The sequence below is a fragment of the Dromiciops gliroides genome, chromosome 2 (genome assembly GCF_019393635.1).
Source record: "Dromiciops gliroides isolate mDroGli1 chromosome 2, mDroGli1.pri, whole genome shotgun sequence".
Taxonomy (NCBI): domain Eukaryota; kingdom Metazoa; phylum Chordata; class Mammalia; order Microbiotheria; family Microbiotheriidae; genus Dromiciops; species Dromiciops gliroides.
This window is the reverse complement of record NC_057862.1, coordinates 444,097,329-444,116,025: the sequence shown is the minus strand read 5'-3', so window position 1 is coordinate 444,116,025 and position 18,697 is coordinate 444,097,329. Positions and strand designations below refer to the sequence as shown.

Sequence of the window (18,697 nt, the reverse complement as noted above, 5' to 3'; positions counted from 1 at the left end):
AAGATGACAAATATATGCAAACATCTATAATTATTTTGTTTTGAATCATTTGATAATAGATCAGTTTATATTCAAAGATGTGTGCTGATCTGTCTGCAGGCACATCTGAAATGTAAACATGGCTTAGGAGGATGGCTTAATCTTTTTCTTAGTAGTATCTTTGTAAAGCATGATTTATTTTCCTGATATTTTTTTTTCATAACTTTAAATCTGTGCATCATTTAAAGGAAAATTTAATCTCATGTTTCTGATTAACTTTTTTTCAAATCAAGCTTTCTTGCTTTGTAAATAGTTTTCATGCATCCTTTTAAATAAAACCCAAACCATTTGTGTGTGTGGTGTGTGTGTGTGGGGGTAGAATGACAAAGAAGTCTTCCTTTTGCTAAAAACAAAGCAATGTGAATTCTCAGAGGTTAAAATGGAGTTAACTGTAAGAACTAAATTTACTGACTCTTTCTCCCTAATTTAAGTCCAGACATCTTTGTGGACATGTTAGAATTGAGATGATTTTCTTATATTTAACACATTAATTCTACTACATCAATGTCCAGAATCTCAAGTCTTTATTATATAGTTCATCATTATGTAGGTAGACTATAACTCATTCAATGAGCAATAGCCCTAGAAGGGTGCCCTGCACCCAGTAGGTGGCTTTTAAGTGTTTATTGAATAGAAATAAATTGAAAAAATCAGGGGTTAATATGTAGTATTACTTTGTAGAAGTAAGTTGAAACATGAGAAGTTCATTTGCCCACCATTGTCGCAGTCATATCTTCTCACTGTTCCACTGTTCTAAAGGTAAAATAGTGACCAAAGTTAGGGATTAAGGTTAGAGAAGGGTTTATAAGGCAGCGTCCAGATAGTATATCTGGAGCAGAAGACTTCTAGAGCAGAGTTAATGAGAGATAAAGTTGGAACAGTAAAGATTAGATATAGAGTTAGAAGGGACTTCATAAGTCATCTAGTACCTTTTTGTTGTTCAGTCATTTCAATCGTGTCTGAATCTTCATAACCCCATTTGGGGTTTTCTTGACAAAGATACTGGAGTGGTTTGCTATGTCCCTCCCTCATTCTACAGATGAGGAAACAGGAAAATAGGGTTAAGTTACTTGCCCAGGGTTACTCAGCTAATAAGCATCTGAGGTCAGATTTGAACTCAAGATGAATCTTCATGATTTTAGGCCTGGCACTCTATCCATTATGCCACTTAGCTGCCCCATCAAGTACAACAACCACCTGTTTTTTACAGATGAGGAAACTAGAACCCAGAGAAAATAAAATGCCAAAAGTCAACCAAATAGATAGAAAGTAACAGCACTATGATTTGAAGCCCCTGATTCCAAATGTTCCTTTAATTGATCCATACTAGAGTTTGGACTTAAAAAAAAGATACAATGCAATGTCAAAAAATATAATAATATAGCATAATATAATAGCATTTGTATAGCACCTTAAGATTGGCAAAGTGCTTTACAAATATTATTTTATCCTCACAACAACTCTAGAAGGTAGGGGCTATTAATTGTCACTATTTTACAGATGGGAAAACTGAAGCAGACACAAGTGACTTGCTCAGGGTCACAGAGCTAGTAAGTATCCAAAAACAGATTTAAACTCAGTTCTTCCTGACTCCAAATGCAATTCCCTATCCACTGTAGTAGCTGGGTTTTTTTTATTCTGTTAGTAGAGTGACATAGTTAAAAAAAAAAAAAAAGACGAGATACATAGTCCAAAGATCTGGCTTCAAGACCTAGCACCAACACTTCCTGATTTCTTTTACTTTGGACAAATCACTTAACTTCTTTGGGCCTCAGGTTTTTCATCTACAAAATTAAGCAATCTGACTAAATAGCCTTTGAGATCTTTTCCAGCTCTAAATATATGAGCCTATAAACTCCCCAAATTGATGTTCCTTATCTGTAAAATGGAGATAATTAATTGTATTTATATTATCTAACTCACAAAGCTCTTATGAGGGAAATATCTGTGTACTCCGTAACACCCTATATAAATCTAACTTTACTATTATTTTTTTATTTTTATTTATTTATTTTTTTAATGTATGAGGTATTTTATTTTTTCCATTACGTGTAAAGATAGTTCTCAACTTTTGTTTATACATGCTTTACAATTTCAGATTTTTCTCCCTCCCTCCCGGCCCTCCCCCCTCCCCTAGACAGCAGGTAATCTGATATAGGTTATATCTATATATCTCTATACATATACATATAGATATATATATATACACACACATATATATATACACATAATAACATTAATCCTATTTCTGCATTAATCCTGTTACAAGAGAAAGAATCAGAGCAGTGATGCAAAAACTCAAAATAGAAAAAAAAACAACAGCACCCAAAACAAAAGAAATAATATGGTTCAATCAGCATCTATACTCCACAGTTCTTTCTTTCTTTTTTTTTCTTGGATTTGGAGATCCTCTTCTATCATAAGTTCCCTGGAACTCTTCTGTACCATTGCATTGGTGAGAAGAATATAGTCCATCACAGTAGGTCAACACTCAATGTTGATGATACTGTACTTAATAAATACAATGTTCTTCTGGTTCTGCTCATCTCACTCATCATCAGCTCATGTAAGACCCTCCAGGTTTCTCTGAACTCTTCCTGCTCATCATTTCTTACAGCACAATAGTATTCCATTGTATTCATATACCACAACTTGTCCAGCCATTCCCCAATTGATGGGCACCCCCTCAACTTCCAATTCCTTGCTATCACGTAAAGAGCAGCTATAAATATTTTTGTACATGTGGGTCCCTTTCCCCCTTCCATGATTTCTTTGGGCAAAAGACCTAAAAGTGGGATTGCTGGGTCAAAGGGTATGCACAGCTTTATCGCCCTTTGGGCATAATTCCAAATTGCTCTCCAGAATGGTTGGATCAGCTCACAGCTCCACCAACAATGCATTAGTGTTCCAATTTTCCCACAGCCTCTCCAACATTTATTATCTTCCTTTTTTGTCATTTTAGCCAATCTGATAGGTGTCAGGTGGTACCTCAGTAACTTTATTATTATTAAAATTATTTTAAATTACAAAATGAAAGTAGAGTTTTATGAATCTCAGTCCAGCAGTAGTATGCAGAATAGATTGTATGGCTAATGAAAAGGAGCCTGGAGTCCCAAAGATGAATGAATGAATGAGCATTTATTAAGTACTTCTGTGCTGAGCACTGTAGAAATCTGGGGATAAAATATAAGAACAAACTTTACATGGTGGGAAGGAATTGGAAGTTGAGGGGGTGCCCATCAATTGGGGAATGGCTGGACAAGTTGTGGTATATGAATACAATGGAATATTATTGTGTTGTAAGAAATGATGAGCATGAGGAATTCAGAGAAACCTGGAGGGTCTTGCGTGGGCTGATGATGAGTGAGATGAGCAGAACCAGAAGAACATTGTACACAGTATCATCAACATTGAGTGTTGATCTACTGTGATGGACTATATTCTTCTCACCAATGCAATGGTACAGAAGAGTTCCAGGGAACTCATGATAGAAGAGGATCTCCAAATCCAAGAAAAAAAAAAGAACTGCGGAGTATAGATGCTGAATGAACTGTGCTATTTCTTTTGTTTTTGATGCTGTCGTTTTTTTCTATTTTGAGGTTTTTCATCATTGCTCTGATTTTTTTTTCATATAACATGACTAATGCAGAAATAGGATTAATGTTATTATGTGTGTGTGTGTATATATATATATAACCTATATCAGATTACCTGCTGTCTAGGGGAGGGGGGAGGGAGGGGAGGGATGGAGAAAAATCTGAAATTGTAAAGCTTGTATAAACAAAAGTTGAGAACTATCTTTACATGTAATGGAAAAAAATAAAATACTTTATTAATTTTAAAAAAATATAAGAGCAAAAGCAATCCTTGCTCTTAAGGAGCTTACTTTCCAATGGAAGAGAGAATAAATATAGGGGAATGGTGGCCAGAGAGGGACATTTTAGTCCTGAATGTTATGGGATGCTCTTTGGGGCTTTAGGGTACTAGATTGAACATCACTTGCAGCAATAACATCAGAATTGGTTTAATCATGGTTTCAAAGTTGGAGTAGGGAGGGTGCTTGGGAAGACTACTAGTGAAGCTGGAAAGGAAAAGAGCAAGAAGTAGAGATTCATATTAATTATAAAATAATTTTCTGTATCATTTATTATCAATAGACAATAATCCTATATTTGTAAATATTGGAAGAAAATTATGATTTTCAAGGAATGTGAAACTAAAATCATTCTTTGTATACATACTTGAGAATCATGAAGGTCTCCAAGGAAGGAATCATTCTTAATCTTTCATTGTTTCTATCCTGAACAATTCTTCTCATAAAACCATTTCTATGAGCCATCAATGTTTCTATCAGGGCTTCTCTAGGGCATATCTTATCTTTTACTCTTGCCACAGAACAGTTCCCAGAATGGTTTGCATCATTTCCCAGTACCTCTCAGTTGTTCAGTTTAAGTCATTCCTTCCTCCTTTTTTATGTGGTCGTCTGTCATGAGCTAAAACTGCTCACTTTGGGCCTGAAATAAATTATTACAACCTTCATGGCCACTGGAGCTATTCTTATTGTGGTTTGATCTTTTGAAGAGATGAAGATCACTTTCTTTATGCCAATATATCTTCTTTTGATATACTGTCATACTGCCTGGCATACCAGACTAGGTTCTTCCAGAGGGAAAGAAAAAATAGGTTACTTTTATTAGGTTCTTTTTTTTATTCAAGCCACCTTTGTCCCATTGAGTATATTCCCTACTAGAGTTCATTAAAAGGAGATCCATATGCCAAAGATAGAGTTAGAGAAGATTCAGGAGGGCAGCTATTTTGTGCTTTTCTCACAAGTACCACACTAGTCTATATATCCCAGACTATATTTCATTTGCAAATGATGCTATAAAGAATATATGGGAACCATGTGATGGTGGGTGGAAAAAATAATGTTAGCTAGGATTGTGCTTAAAGTTTCCCAAGGAGATTATCTTCCCAACTGGTCTTAAGGATCTACAGTGAAAAGATCCTTTAATATTACAGAGGCAGTATAAGATCACAGAAAGAACCTTGGACTTGGAGTCAGAAATTATAGGAGCATAGATTTTTTTCAGCTGGTAGTGACCTCAAAAGTCACCTAATCTAAGCCTCTCATTTTATAGTTGAAGAAATTGAGGCCCAGAAAAATTAAATGATTTATCCAAGGTCACTCAACTAGGGTCAGAGCCAGAATTTTGACTCAAATTCTTTGACTTCAAATTCAGCACATGTGTGTATACACACACACACACACACATGTATGTGCATGTATATGGATGTGTATGTACATGCATATATATACATGCATACACATATACATATATACTTACATACTTTAAAGTATTATAAAGACATGGCTACTGCAACAGTGATCATTATAATGGTGGCAGTGATTATTGATAATCAATCCTCAACTTTCATGGGCATTACATTCTTAGAAAATGATGTTAAAATAAAAAACATGAATGTTGATACATTGAAACTATGTGAAATAGGACGTCAAGTTCCCATTACCACAAAAATTGTAATCTTGCACTAGAGATTGCTGAAAACACACTTTTCTGCATATAATTCTTTATAAGAGAACATAAATTCTGATAAATATGCACTTTTCCTAACACAGTAACCATGAAATAATCCATAAAATCCAGTATACAAAATAAAATTGGTAACATGCAAAACATTTTTCTTGCTAGCAATTTCCTAGAATTCTGTGACCTTTTCTGCTAACATCTCAATAAAAAAATTTAAAACATTTATTTCAGACAGTATTCACTTTTCATAACACATGAAATCTATAGCACTATAAATACTGTACAGCAAATAAAATTCTTAAAAGTAAAGCATTTGGGGGTTGGGCAGCTAGGTGGCACAGTAGATAAAGCACCTGCCCTGGATTCAGGCAGACCTGAGTTCAAATCTAGATTCAGACACTTGACACTTACTAGCTGTGTAATCCTGAGCAAGTCACTTAACCCTCATTGCCCCGCAAAAACAAAGCAAAACAAAACTAAAGCATTTTTTAATCAGAATCTTACCTTTCCCTGTGTCAAATGACAGTGTGAGCACCATGCACTATACACTATACTGCTGAAAGGCTTTCTACTTTGGCCACCTTCTGAAAATCAAGGCAAAGGTTTCTGGGACTTGAATCACTGTTGTCAGAAGATATTGAGAATGACAAGGTCTCAACCATCACCTTAGGGCCCAAAGGACTTATGTTGCACTTTGGTTGCATAATTGCAACACAAAACTTGAATTTTAAAGACAATGAAAATGTACAATGAATATATGGGGAGCTCTTTACAACAGTAGGGTGAATAAGACCAGTGAAACAGTAGGATTCCAGCTGTTCCACAAACTTGTGCACATCACACCTTTCATTTTTTTCTCTCTTGCACACATAACCACAGATGTGCTCAGTTATTAATAAAATCACTCAAATTCTTGAAGTCACAAAAGTTATATGTACAAATATTGAAGACTGACTGTATATTTCCTTTTTGTTTCCTTCTCAGTAAATAAGAAAAACCAATTAGAACTCTCCAAATACTAAGCTTCCCTGGTAATTGAAGTTATAGGGAATACCATTTAATATGCAAATGTGTATTAACAAATATAGAATCATAAAATGTCTGCTTGAAGAGGGAAACCCCTAACTTCTTATTGACTCTGTGATCCCAAACTCCTATAACCATTTTAGGCCCTGTTTATAGTTTACCTGCAAAAAAACAAACAAAAACAAAAACAAAAATACCTTACTAAATAGCTGCACAGTTTTGTTCTAAAGACAGAAAGATATTTGTGAGGATTGTTAGATTTTATAGGGGATTTTTAGCTCACTAATGAATATTTCCCAGCTTATAAAAATGATTCCTATATAATGAAAATAGAATCCTTAGCAATTGTCTTAAACATATAATTAACATAGTTATTCCCATAAAGAAGATCACTATGAAATACAGTTGATACCTATCCTAAAAAACAATGGGATAAGCCTGGCTATGACAGTATATGGACTTCTCAGCTATTAACAGAGAAAGAGAAAAAGAAGGAACTAAAGGAAGAAACAGACTTCAGTTAGCTTATTCATGTGAAAGAAAGGCAGCTTTTATCCACCTCTTTCCCCAGAGAAGTTTGGTTGTCCCTCAGATTTCTTTTCTGCTCCATTCTTCAACAGATAAGAAAACTAGGAGAAAGAGTCAGTTTGGGCTGCTCCTGACTTGTGACTTACTAGAAAGGAAGAGAGATAGCAAAGGTCAAGATTAAATACTCCAAAAGAGCTGGATGAAACCATGCCTCCTCCTTCCATTCAAAAGAGATTTCGTCTAGCCATATCAGTTCCTCAATTCCTGCTCCACAAGAATGACAGTGTTTCCCACTTCAATCTCTGCCCTGAAGCAGTCATTTTGGAAAGAGTGTTGATACTATAAAGAAATAGAAGGCAAACTGCTTAATCCAGTCCATATGAATCATTGACGAACAAATATGTTGAAGGAGACAATGCCCTGTGTACATAATTGAAAATAGTCCTCTCAATTGATGATCCATCGAGGAGAATGATCTGTTTGGTCACCAAATGGATTGAGTTAGGCAGAGAATGGGATGGGGGGAGGTGGGGAGAAGAAGGAATCTAAATATGATGCCCCTACATCTTGATACTACATTTTGTATTATAGCAGGTCTCTAGTATACAAACTTACAATGTATTTCACACTATATGTATCAGAGATAAAGACTGAGTTTGTTGTTGTTTTCATTCAGCTGGCCCACATACCTGGAATGTATTCATTCCTCACCCCTACATCAGAGAATCCTTAGCTTCCTTCAAATCTCAACTCAAATAATATTGCCTATAGAAGACTGTCCTAGACCACCCCTCTACCTCTACACCAAATGCTAGTGTCTCTCTCCCTCTACCCCATTAAAATACATTACTTTGCATATATTTTGCATCTAATTTCCCAAATATTTTTCCTCCCAATAGAGTATAAGTTCCTTGAATGAAGGAATGACTTCATTTTTGTTTTGTATCCTCTGGGTCTCCTGCAAATTTCCTAGTGTACAGCAGGCATTTAAATGCTTATTCACTTGAATTGTATTGGCTGATGAATATTTTAACTGAGCCAAAATCACACATAATTATAATCATAATAGCATGTATATGTTGCTTATTTAATAAATATTATCTTTTTATCTACACAATAACTATGGGTGGTAGGTATGAAAGACAGACATTTGTATAAAATAAAACATATTTCCATTAACTAATGGGCAATAATTTTTTTTACGATGATACAATACTGTATTTTCAAAACAAGAAATGTTGTGCTTTGACAATACAAATGTAAAAAAGGACACAAATATATGTATTTGCTAATTGTTCTGTGCTACAAACATTAGTGCTTTGTGTTTTAAATGGAACATTTGCTAATTCTGTCTTACAAACATTAAGTGCTTTGTTGGGTTTTAACCAAGAAATATAAACTTAGGTATAGCACTTATGTGTTTTGATCAACTTCAGCAGGCCATTTGGTATATACAGTTAATAATCTTCTACAAGTTTGAAGGTACCTGTCATATTCAAATCATACTAGCCAGTGGACTACATTGCATTTTATTGAAGGTACTAAAACTTATTCTTAGATTTGCTTTGTGCTTATTGTCCAGATTTTTCTGCTTTTCTGAAGGCTCAGAAAGCTGAGCACATTTATTGTGGAGATCATTAATCATAACAGGTTGTCAGGATAAGCCACTGTAGACAGCATCTTTTGATGACTGTGTTTAATTGTAAGAACACTCAGCCAAGCACTCTTTTTATCCCTTGGAATAAACTATAGGAAGAACATAAGAGTTAACTTTTTTTAATTATTGATTTTTTTCTTTAGTGTTTAAGAAGTATTAGACAAGTTTTCTCAGCATTGTGTAGAAGAAGAGAAACAGTGACTCATTTAAATTCCAAACATGTTCTCGTCTGTGTAACCGGCTTCTTGTTATTGTACTCTGCAGAATTGTTCAGTGTGGATTAATTTTGTTGACTAAATTCAGTGAGTACATTGGTTGGAAAGATTGAACTTTGTTGGGGTTTGGATTTGCCATGTGACTTGAAAAGGCAGCTGTAAATGTAGAAGTGAATGTTTTCCCATAATGTTTTCCCATAAAAGTTTTCCCCCATAAAATGTTTTCCCATAAAAATTCAATGTCTATTGGCTAAGGGCAAAGAGAGGGCACTGATTCTTCACTATACCTTGGAACCAGAGGTGTGTTAGCATGTGGGGGCAATAAGCCATCTAGAATGACATAAGCTCAGTGAATAAGCTAAAATCCCAAGCCAAAGTGAGAACTAAAATTAGTTGAGTACAGGAATCTATAAGTGCCAAAAATTATGTTAAGACCTGGAATAAATTTAAATTTGTTCTGTGTCTCATTATTAAAACATTCCCTAGTTACCCCGGCCTGGTGTTTGTTCATTCTCTCTCTCTCTCTCTCTCTCTCTCTCTCTTTCTCGCTCTTCCTTCCTACCTTCCTTCCTTCCTTCCTTCCTTCCTTCCTTCCTTCCTTCCTTTCTTTCTTCCTTCCTTCCTTTATTTCTTTCTTTCTTTCTTTCTTTCTTTCTTTCTTTCTTTCTTTCTTTCTTTCTTTCTTTCTTTCTTTCTTTCTTTCTTTCTTTCCCTTCCTTCCTTTTTGCTGAATATTTTCTCTTTTCTTTTTTCTTAAAAGAAAAGGATGAAGGAAAGGAGAAATGTAGGTGATGTAAATCAAAATATATCAATAAAATATATATTTTATAGTATACTTACTAGAGGCTGATTCCCTTCAAACAACTTGCTCCTGAGATTTTTTTAAAATCTCGTTGTGACTTTTGCCATGGAATGAAGCATAGTCACAATGAGATGTTCCCTTCTTCCTTCTTGTCATCCACACTGTGTTGTGTCCTCCAATATGATGGGCTTGGTATTGAGCTGGAGAAGATTGGATTCAAAGAGCCAGTAAACTCCCTACAGTAGGCCATTGAGAAATCAATATGGTCATTTGGGGCTACAGTTTCATTTCCCAGCATATATGATATGTTCATATTCTGCTGCTAAAGACTACCACTAAGATTAGAACATAAGATTGCTGGTTTAAAAATTCCTACTCTACCTACCAGATGAAAGGTCCTCCTATTTTGGTACCAAGATACTGTGAGACACATAGTAGCTGCTCATTAAATACTTGGGGATTGATTTTCAAGTCTCATGTCATTCCTGTTACCATAAATGACTCCCCATTCTCTTTCACCTATTCAGATGCCCAGCTGAGTTCTTTCCTTCTCCACAGATCCTTTAAAAATATTTTCCCAGAATATCATACCCCAACTCCACCCAGAAAGCCTTCCCTTATAAGAGAAAACAACAACAATAACAATTAGCCAATCAAGAAGGATTTATTAAGTCCCTACTATGTGCCAGACACTGCTAAGTACTGGTGATACAAAGAAAAAGTAAAACAATTGGTGCTACCAAGGAGTATACCTTCTAGTGGGGAGGGAGATAAAATATAGAAATCAGAAAATACATGATAAATTTGGAGTAAAGGGAAGATAACCTTAGATGGGGTAGCATTAGCAGCTCAGAGAACCAGCACAGGCATTTTTGTCTTTTGTAGTTTCATAGCTCTCCCACATTAGCCTAAATTCCATGAGGATATGGACCAAGGATTAATACCACATCTCTAAATTTGACAGTACCTAGCTCAGGGCTAAGTGAAGAAGTTTTTCAGGCTGGTCCTGATTAAAACATTACTTCTTTAGGAAGATGTGTCCTGAGGGCCATAGAAATTTACCAGCAAACTTTATGAATATAACCTATTCACAAGTTAGGCTCTGTCAATAAATACTTGTTGCAAATTTAATGGATATTTCATTTTGGGGAAAAGGAGACTCAATTTCATTGCCTAATTTATAAATACAGTGACCTTTCCCATATGCAAATCACATATTCAAGTTTTCATTTATTGAAAATCTTTACTGAAATAAATTCATGGATTTCATTAATAAATAAAGCAACTGAAAGGCTGTGTCTTTGTAACTCAATGTCTGCATCTGCACTGCTAAGGATAGGGATATACAGTTTGTCCTTGCTATGGCTGTTTGTAACCCTGCAGTCCTCTGCTTTGTTTTGTCTTCTTAAGGCTTTAAATGCACAGATGTAATAGCAGTAATCACAGCTCCTGATGTTTTGGGGGAGTACCCTTCAGTTCCTTCACACCTTTCTCTTTGTATCCCAACTTCAAGTGGAAATAGTGGGTTATTGAACAGCTATAGCTATGTGTTTTTTTTTAATCTCTTCTCATTTATCCAAAAAGGCCCCAAGAATGGGAAAATGGAAAAAAAAAACTTTGGCCCTCTAAAGCAAAGGTTCTTATTTGGGGGCAATGATCAATCTATCTATCTATCTATCTATCTATCTATCTATCTATCTATCTATCTATCTATCATCTATCTGTATGTATATGTATGTACACTCATATATGTATATATATATATGTATATTTTTAATCCAAATGTGTGTATATGGGTCTACATATATATACACATATACATACATACATAATACAAAAGATCTTTTCTTGACAAACTCTTGTCCCACCCTGCATTCATGAAGTTGTTTTTCTGAACCCAAATATAAGACTACATTTATCCCTGTTGAATTTCATTTTATTAGATTTAGTTCATTTTTTTAATAGCCTGTCAAGAACTCTTTGGTTCCTAGCTCAGTCATGCAGGGTGTTAGTTCACCCTCACAGTTTCTTTTTGTTTTTTGTTGTGGCATGTGTGCATTTGCCACCTATGCTATCTATTTATTGTTTATTCATGAATGTTTATTCATTTAAGTCATCAATTTCCCCACAACGTTGTGCCGATAATGCTGGTAGTATTAGGAGCCATGAAATGGTTTAGCTCCATTTCTAATTTCTGCTGCTAAATTTCTTCTTATCAACCTCTCTATTTAATTCACCCCTCTTTTTTTTAAGAACTTCTGATTTTCTTTCTCCTGTTTTCTTGCTTGTCTATTTTCCTATATAAGAAGTCGTTTCTTGTGTCCCCTGACACACTTGTCATTACAGAACATCAGAGCTGGAAGGGATATCAGAAATTTAGTACAACTGCCATTCTTGTATAGATAAGGAAAGTGAATCCCAGAGAGGGAAAAAATGACTTTCACAAAGTCACATAGCAATTTAGGGCTAAATCCAGGGCTAAACCCAGGTGTCCTGGCTTATAGCCCACTGCTCCTACCACCATATCAAAGATTTCTTTTCTCTGAGTATTTCTCTTCTTACTTCCCTGCTTGTCATCTTTAGGCTTTATCATGCCTGAAAGTCATGTTCTGGTGTTCAATTAACATTGCAGATCTTGGAGTGGAAGCCTATAAGGGAAAAGCATGATTACTGACTTCAGTCTCTTGCCATCGGCAATAATTGCCATGCCAGAAGTTCAATGTTATGACTCTACTGTGGGATCAAGTAGGAGGATAAAATGATGAGGATAGTGCCTATGATTCAGAGTATCCCCCTTGGGCTTTGAAGAGGTAACACTGTGTTTGAAAACAGGCTGCTGGCAAATGTCATGAGAAGCAGAGGAAAAGATCTGGAAAACTGTACCCGAATGAGGTAGTTGATGAAGTACTTCTTTGGGACATGAGGTTACCTTCCTGTGCAGCAAAGTAAAAAGGATATGTCTCTATTTCTTCTTATTTTGTTGGTTTCTAGAAGTTTCCAATCAGAGAAAACCTTAATTTTCCTATTATATGCTATATTATGAGATTAATTCTATCAGTGCCCTACACTCCGTATATTATGGGCATAAGGTAAAACAGCCAATTAACAAGCATGTATTAAAGGCCTTCTATATGGCTCCACTATGCTAGATGCTAGAAATACAAGTAAAAAATGAAACCATTCTGGTCCTCATGGAGCTTACATTCTATTGAGGATTGGGGAGAAACAATATAAAGTAAATAAATACAAAATAGATGCAATAGGATGGGGGACACTAAAACTGAGGAAATCAGGTAAGGTTTCTTCAAGTAGGTGGCCCTTGAACGTAATATTGAAGGAAACAAGGGCTTCCAAGGAGGGGAGAGCAAGGAGCCCATCAAGGGAGCCCTACCCCACTACAACCAGTGCTCAGAAGCAGAAGAAATGTGATAACTAGCAATGCAATTGACAATAAGAACAGGGTCTTTAATTATGTCCTTAGAGCAAAAAACATCCTATAGAGCAGGAGTTCTCACCTTTGTTTTTCCATGGACCCCTCTGGCAGCTTGGGAAAATCTATATACCTGTTCTCAGAATACTATTTTTAAAACAGAACATAAAATGGCTAGGATGGCAAAAGACCAATTATGGTATAATAATTATCCAAAAAAAAAGCAAAAACCCTCACAACTCAGGTTAAGAATGGTGGTAAACATGAGAATACCATAGCATTCTAAATGGATTTGCAAATAGCAATTCATTTTTATAGCAGTTGTAGACCACATTTTAACCTATATATCTGGATAATCAGTGGGAGGCAAGAGAGTCCTAGGATGTAAAAATTATAATGTAAGAAATCATCAAAGCTTTCCCACTCCTTCACCCCCACTATAGAGATGAAGACATTGCGGTCCTGAGATGGACAGATGATCTGCCCAAAGTCTCATGGCTAGTAAGCCAATATACAAATAAACTCAGGTCTCTCAAAACCAGATCCAGGTTTCTTTCCACTCTACCACAGTGCCCCTCCTATCTTCAAGTACTTGCTTAATAAAAAGCATGGGCATATGGAGGCATCCCGAAGTTTCTCTGTGTATGTGGCATCCCTTAATCTACGACACTTCATACTGAGGCCATGGAAGCCCTTCTTCATGAAAAATCTCTGCTTCTCTCTCAGTCTTTTAAAATGATGCTTCCAGCAAAGATTTCCTCCCTTTCCCTTGCTCCTTGTAGAAGCAAAAAGCCTGCTTGGCTTCTATTACATCAAATGCAATGCAGGAACAATCATTTCAACGATACACTTTCTTGCTTTAGAAAAAAGAAAAAAGAAAGAAAAGAAAAGAGAGAGAAAGAAAAGGAACTCAAGCCACTCAGGATAGCATCTACCTTAGTGGAGAGATGCTCCCATCTCCTGAATTGAAGTGACAGGTACACCATTTTAATGACTGGGGAAAATGTGAAGGATTTATTATAATTTAAGTGTGCTTTATATTTGTACAGACTGTCTGAATATCCAAAGACATTTCTCCCAAATGGTTTAATGCCCTGAATATTGTTAAGAATAAAATTTGGCAAGATGAGGAATTTTTAGCCCAGATGGCCCAGAGAAGTTCTGAACTAAATAGTGTTGTTGTATGGCTATTTAACACCTGTTACTGGACCCCATTAAGGCTACCTATCACCCAATTGATGGGGAAGATTTTGTAGAAAGAGAGAATAACAGATTAATTACTATAGCTATACCTATCTTGGTGGTGTTTTTTTTCCTTTTCATAGGTTTGGAACAGAAATTCTTTTTACATGAAATCATGGTGATGGACTCTCAGTTTGATGAAGTAGCCTTTATCCAATTGAAGCAATTGCATTTCAGTCTATACTGACTTTGCATGAGTAATGTGTGTAAAAGACACAACAAAGGGATAGTGGGGAAGGGATGAAAGGGAATAAGCATTTATATAGCACCTATTGTATGCCAGACGTTGTGCTGAATATTTTTTTTTTTTGGTGAGGCAGTTGGGGTCAAGTGACTTGCCCAAGGTCACACAGCTAGTAAGTGTCAAGTAAGTGTCTGAGGCTGGATTTGAACTCAGGTCCTCCTGACTTCAGTGCCAGTGCTGTATCCACTGTGCCACCTAGCTGCCCCTGTGCTAAATATTTTACAAATATTATCTCATTTGATCCTGACAACAATGTGTAAGGTAGGTCATATAATTATCTTCATTTTATACTAACAGAAACTGAAACAAACAGGTTAAGTGAGTTGCCCAAGGTCACACGGCTGGTGTCTAAAGCTGAATTTGAACTCAGATCTTCTTGACTCCAGGCCCGACACTTTATTCACTGCCACCTAGCTAAAGGGTCTGCTTTATGATCAGGAAGGTTTGGATTCAAGTCCTGCCTTGAAAGCTGTGTCACTAAGAACTAGTCAGGTAACCTCTCAGTGCTCCAGGCAGCTCTTGAACACAAAATTGCAGAGGAGGGATAAATCAGCATCAATAAAGGCAATTTGTGCACCAGAGACTACCTTCCACCGGTGAAATTGAGACAAACAAAAAACATTGCATATAAGCCCAAAAATCACTTTACCTCAGAGAAGGTTAGATGATTCAGTAGCTTTTCCTTGGCCTAAAAATGTGCAAGGATGATAATGTGATCTCAGATCCATAAATCTAAGTATCTACCAACACCCATAGTGGCAGGACAATACTTTATTTCATTGTCTTGAGATTAAAATGTACAACTCAACACGTGGCTACAAGGAAAAGTCAGTAGGAATAAATGAGACAAAAAAGAAAATGATAATAGAGGGGGAGAAAAAAGATTCTTCTGCTTTGGTAATCCATTCCAGATACCACCATGACTGCGGATGAGGTACTGGTGAGGAAAGCTTCTGTGTATGACTCTTATTTCCTGGAATATCCATTCCCTCTTGAAAGGTGAAAATGTCATTAACTTTATGCTCCTGGTACCACACAATATTCTTTGCTAGTTTAAAGGAAGAAAAAAAAATTCTGATTAAGCAGAGTTAATGACAGCAGACCTAAAGCAGACTCTTTAGCTTAGGCTTGCATTTAAATTTAATTCTCTTGGGTTAGAGTGGAAAACTTGTTACCATGGACGCTACAAACAGCATCCCTGACACATTACGGCTTCAAGTTTTATCACAAAAGTTTTTCATTTGCTGCATTTCAATTATGGTTTCTATCTACTAAGCAGGCTGACACCTAATCAGCCTGGTTTTCCTCCCCAAGGAGTAGAGAGTGGATTGTTATAAATTTCTAAAAGAGCACTCTACCTCTCAGAAACTTTAACCAGTCTGTGTCCTCTGAACTAGGCACAATATAGATAAGATTATATTTGTCTTAATAATATATTAATATTTTTGTGCCATGGACCCCTCTGGCAGGCTGGTAAAGACCCTTTCTCAGAATAATATCTTTAAATTAATAAAATACAAATAAAATCAATTTTTAAAAATGCAGTTATAAAAATATTTTTCTTAAGTTCATGGACCCAAAGTTAAGAATCCCTTGCTTTAGATGATATTCAAAATAGATGTAATACTCAAGAGATTCAATTCAAGCATCTGCTAAATGAGAGGCATTGAACAGTCTAGACTTAGTGCCTAATACAGTGCTGGGCATATAATATGCCGTCAATAAATGTTTACTTCTTTGATTGATCTTGAGATGGAAATGAAAGAGTTTTCCTCAGACAGTTTTTCTCTACTAAGGAGAGGTAGCTTGTATGTATACATGTATATATGCATATGTGTGTGTGTGTGTATATATATATATATATATATATATTTCATTCATATGTGAGTATGACAATTAGAGAAAGATAACACTAAGAACTAGGAAGATCAGGAAAGATTTAGAAGAAATGGTTCCCAGAAGTAGCCTTGGAGTAATCTAGTGATCCTAAGAAATGAAGATGAAAAAGCAACTCTGAATATGGAAAAGTAAAGAGGTACAGAGACTGTTAATGAGATGCTAGATTCAGAAAACAACTATTAGCCAGTTTAACTGGAGTAGAGTAACAGGGAATGATCTGGAATAAGTTTGGAAAGGTAGGTAGAGACAGAGTAGAGTGTAGAAAGCTTTAAATGCCAGTTTTTATTTTCTTCTAAATAAATGTATACACTCAAAAGAACTAAGGAAGCAACAGCAACAAAAACAATCCAACCCATTATACCTTTAATGGTTGATTTCATGCCTCAAACTATTGGAAGAAAGGGTGTGTGTGTGTGTGTGTGTGTGTGTGTGTGTGTGTGTGTGTGTGTTGGAAAATGATTAAGAAACTATCTCAAGATTGTAATGGTACAACTGCTTTAAGTGAAATTCATTCACTTTTCATTTGATCATAAAATGTTTGACCTGAAATGGGAGTTTAGGGATCATGTAATTCAACTCATTCCCTTTTCAGACAAGAAAACTGAGGATTAGACAAAAGAAGTGACTGACGTTACTGAGACCCCACTGTAAGCTAGTGGCAGAGCAGGGACCAAATGCAGGTTTAGTTAATCCAAGGGTGGGAGCCTTTCCAATGAGCCATGATGCCAGTATAGTACAGCACTGTATGTTGCCATTCTGCATTGATCCCAGAAATTACTTTGTCTAGCAGTTACTTTAGCATTAAATTCCTACTGTGTATACAACATTGCAACAAAGCCTAGCCTGACTGCTGCTTCTTTAGGTGTTACTAACTTGGTACTGCATCACAGTTCTACATGGAATAAAAGTTTACATTGGGTACAATAAGAGTGTGAGATTAATTGTAAAGTAGCCACTGTGATAATGTAAACCTATTAAAATAATTCATATTTTTCAGCCTTTGTGTTTTCCCTCTCATATATATATGAGAAACACATATGTATACTGTGTATATATATATGTATATATATATTGCATGTATATGTGTATATGTATATGTTTTCATATATATATATATATCTCAAAATGACTAATTTTAAACCTGTAATATGCCCTTCCACCCCACCAATATTGAAATAAATATGTATAAATATATTACATCTTTATACATACATATATCATATACACACATATATATATATATATATAAAATATCTTTATGGAAGTAACATTAAGCCAGATACACTTGTGTCTTTCTTTCTCTCCCAATTAACTATTGGGGCTGAGGCCAAGAATATGATATTTTTAAACCCTAAAGGAAGAATTTTGAGAGAGTTGCCTTTTAAAAAGTATGGATGGAAGGCTTAGTTAGTAGATGAAATGCAAACTTAATTATCGTGTTTGCTCCGGTGAATGCTTCAATGCCTCCCTCTGCATATAACGAGCCTTCCTGGACATTGACACTGATCTCTGATGAGTTATTGATACCAGAATGTGGTTTAAATAATTGCACTGAGAACATGAGACCATGAACAGAGGAAGATATTCTGAATTTTAGGAGAGGCTTTTGCATTCCTTCTATGTGACATTTTCACAGGCACCAGGCCAAGTAAGAGTGTTAAGATTTACTTTTGGGGTATTTTCAGCAGTTCACTTATTTTAAAAATAGTCTCTTAGCTCTTTAACTGTAAAATGAACATATGGAAGCAAGAATCGAACACGCTTTTGAGTAATCTCTTTGTTTGGTAATTGGTTCCCATTCACTCAAATCTGCCCTGCACACATACACGTGTGCACAATAGGATCATACATACATACAAATGCTATCAATACTCCTACCTCCAGAAAATAATAACCTATGTTTGGAAGCATGGATATAGTTTTTCATTGCACTCAATATACCCTGAACAAGCTACTTGATAAATGGGCTAACTGTTTAATACAGCAGCTTGCAGTAATGGTCTAATTATGATGCTACCAGTGGATGTTGCTATGGGCATAACTTCAGGAGAAATGGAAATAAG

The 18,697-nt window shown here is 35.7% G+C and overlaps 1 protein-coding gene and 1 long non-coding RNA gene across 3 annotated transcripts in view; one reads left to right on the top strand and one right to left on the bottom strand.

The window, feature by feature from the left end:
* CDH4 (cadherin 4) overlaps positions 1-18,697 on the top strand; it is a 1,225,586-nt gene that overhangs the window by 505,624 nt on the left and 701,265 nt on the right. The gene's annotated exons all lie outside the window — the stretch shown is intronic.
* The window catches only part of LOC122741351, a 144,923-nt gene continuing 141,792 nt past the window's right edge, over positions 15,567-18,697 (bottom strand). The window contains exon 3 of the long non-coding RNA XR_006354836.1: positions 15,567-15,783. This is a non-coding gene — a long non-coding RNA (uncharacterized LOC122741351). The remainder of the gene's footprint in view (positions 15,784-18,697) is intronic.